Genomic DNA, 3,426 nt, shown 5'->3' with positions numbered 1-3,426 from the left:
AAACAACAAATACAAGTTGATGAAATAAATGTTATAAGTAAATATTTACATTATTTCGTCAAATCATCAAGCATTTGAAGAAAATTTGCAGAAAGTTGGTTGTGTTTAGGTGAGCTGATATTTGAATTAAAAATTTTGTTTAATTTTGTTTTTAAACTTTGAATAAAGAAATAATATTAATATTCTCGAAGAGGCATATGAGAAGACTAATTAAAAATGAAGAAAGTAAAGCACTTTAATGCGTTACTATTTGGATGTGTTCCCAAACTCAAAAAAGCATCAGACTCGCCAAAGGCTGTTTCTTTAAGTCTGGTTGCTTGGAAAAAAAAAAACGAAAGGAGACTCAGCCACAAAGTTAAGAGAAAACCATTCCTTTTTATACATAAATACTTATTTTAGGAACGAATTCCATACATGTGTTTTCATAAATGAAGCAAAATTAATATGCATTTTTTTGTATTCTACTATTGACCTTGGCATAGAAGAATTCTCCGTTAACTTTGGCATCGAAGAATTCTTCGTTAACTTTGGCATCTCATGAAACTTTATTTATAATTTTGCGAAAACAAAAAAAAATTAAGGGTTTTTCTCAAAAATTTAGCCCTTAGATAAATAAAAATTAAATAAAGAATTCATAAAAAGTTACATAATAAAGTTTTATTTAAACAAATTTTCTTAAAACCTTTATTTTTTTTTAAATTTCTTTTTATTATAACGTTTATATCTCTGAAACATAGCACCATTATAACATGAGCCTATAGACCTTTTTTATTCGAAATTTAATTTCAGACAACTTCTCCTTAGAAAGTTTTTCCATAAGACTAATTTTTTCAAAAATAAGTGAAAAATCAGAAAAGAAATAGTTAAAGTTAAAATCAAATTTTCAGGAAACAAAGCTTTAATGTTTCCACAAGAAATAAAAAAATACGTTTAAGTGAAACACCCTAATGTGCAGATGTGATTAAATCCTCATATATACAAAAATACAAACAACAACAGAACAGAAAAATTAAAAAGAGTTAAAAGGTATAATTTTTAGAATGAAGTAAATAACATAAAGAAATGAGTGATCCCGAATTAGTAACATATTTTATACCATACTAGTTATGTATGCAGCGATTTATTTAAATTCGTTTATTCCTGAATGCATATTTGGGTTCATACATATTTGCAAATTTTCACCACAAAATACGTCAAAATTCCACATGTATCTGTTAGAATTTTAATTTTTCTACCATTTGGCACACCGCGTTTACAGACAACCAAAAGTGTACTTCAGAGCGTGCGTGCACCGACTGGATTCGGTAGGGGGTGTCTGGTCAGTTGTCTCCGAGCACCTGGAGAATCAGGACAAACATTTTCGCGTGACGTGTTTCTGTGAGAGGTGCAAGCCGAAAATCCAGCGTTCGCTAGAGCAGAGGTACGCGATTAAATTCTGTGTGAAACACGGTAAATCTGCGACGGAGACATTTGATATGATCAAGCAGGCTGTTGCTTTTAGAAAAAAAATAGTGTGTTTCGGTTGCACCACGCTTTTTGGGGGGGGCTGGGAAAAGGTCGCTGATGAAGACCGTGCTGGGAGACCTGCGACTTCGACAAACACCGACAATGTGACTCGTGTGCGCAAAGTTTTGAACTCAGACCGTCTACTAAGTATCTAAAATCTGTGGTTCATGAAATTGTGACGGAGCACTTGAACATGCTCGAGATGTGCTCGAAGATGGTCCTAAAAGTGCTCACTGACGACCAGAAATTGCGGCGAGTGGAAGTGTGCTAAGAAAGTTTGAACATATGTGAAAGTGACCCACAATTTTTGAATAATTTAATCACAGGTGACGAGTCATGGATCTTTGAGTATGATTCCGAGACAAAGAGGGGGTCTTCCGAGTGGCACACGTCGGAGTTAGGGAAGATAACATTCCTTATCATACTCACGAACCCAAATACATCAACAAGTCCTTATCAGCTGTAAACATAAAAAGATGTCTCATGACATATACACATAATAATCTATGGTAATTATCAGTAACAGATAAGAACTTATCCAAAAATATTTATCAGCTTAAAATAAGAACACAACAGAACAACATGAATGTTCTGTCGATACTACAAATAGTTGTAAGCAAACCTAATGTCTTTTAGTCTTAATATTACCACAAACCAAGAAGGTATATTAAACTCAATAAAGAATAATAATAAACCCAAAACTATTATTATTTAACTGGGGGCTCAACCGGGATTGCAAATCAACTTGCTTTCCAGCCAGTCTTTGAAATATAAGACTTAAAAAATCAAAATCCACGGTCTTAAAGAAAGATACATCAGGTTCCTGTCAAATTGGAACAAAGACAGAATTCTAGGGCACTACTAAAAACTGGAGCACATCAAGAACTTCCGGAAGGAAAAAAGGGCAAAAATCCACTGCAGTCGTAGAAAATCAGAAGCAGTTACGATGACATCAGAAATGGCACAACTACCCGCACACATCGACGTACCAACTCAAACTTTGCAGCAGCAAAGCATTGAGATGCAGAATCGACTATCAGCGATTGAATCAAGCCAATCGTTTAAAGGAGTATCGATGGTCAATCAACACGAAGCAATACGCTTGCACATAAACGACCCCATGGAAATTGACCTAGAATTATTCAAAGCACTTCCACGGTTCGATGGAAATAAAGATCAATACAGATCCTGGAGATTGCAAGTATGGACCTTTATGGATGGTATAAAAGGATTCACCAACCACCCTAGATACTACAGTGCACTTGGTATAGTACGCACAAAAATAACAGGAGCAGCAGTAGATATTCTTACAAACCACAACACGAAGATGAATTTTTTTTCCATAATAAATATATTGGACAACACGTTTGCGGACCAAAGGCCACTAAACGTCCTTTTAGATGAAATGAAAAAGATCGTACAAGGAAGGAAAACCTTAGCCGAATTCCCCAGTGAAGTGAGCAAAACGCTTAACAGAGAGGACGGACAACATCATCAATATAGACCAAAGGTCAGAATACAGAAGAATTATCAACCGCAACAACAACTTGCACCAGAACCAATGGAAATGGACAGTTCGCAGCAGTACCAGAGGCCAACATATTACTTCAATGAACCAAGGAATCCGCCTCACCAACAAAATCCAGGACAGGAACGTCTCGTCACAAAACTTCCATCAACAAAAAATGCAACGCATCAATCAAACCGCACAAGCAGACTACGATGGACATTTTGAGACACGGAGTACTTTTTTAAGGCGAGTAAACGGGTTGCCTTGTATCAAAACAAAATGTGGATTAACCGGCACACCCGTTACAATTTTAGTGGACAAAGGATCAACTATTATATATTATATTAGCAACAAATGTAAAATCGGTAAGTCAGTACAAATTATTCCTTTTAAAACAAAAACTTTACATG

This window comes from Bactrocera neohumeralis, unplaced genomic scaffold (genome assembly GCF_024586455.1).
Source record: "Bactrocera neohumeralis isolate Rockhampton unplaced genomic scaffold, APGP_CSIRO_Bneo_wtdbg2-racon-allhic-juicebox.fasta_v2 cluster09, whole genome shotgun sequence".
Lineage (NCBI taxonomy): Eukaryota > Metazoa > Arthropoda > Insecta > Diptera > Tephritidae > Bactrocera > Bactrocera neohumeralis.
Note: the sequence above shows the minus strand (reverse complement) of the source record.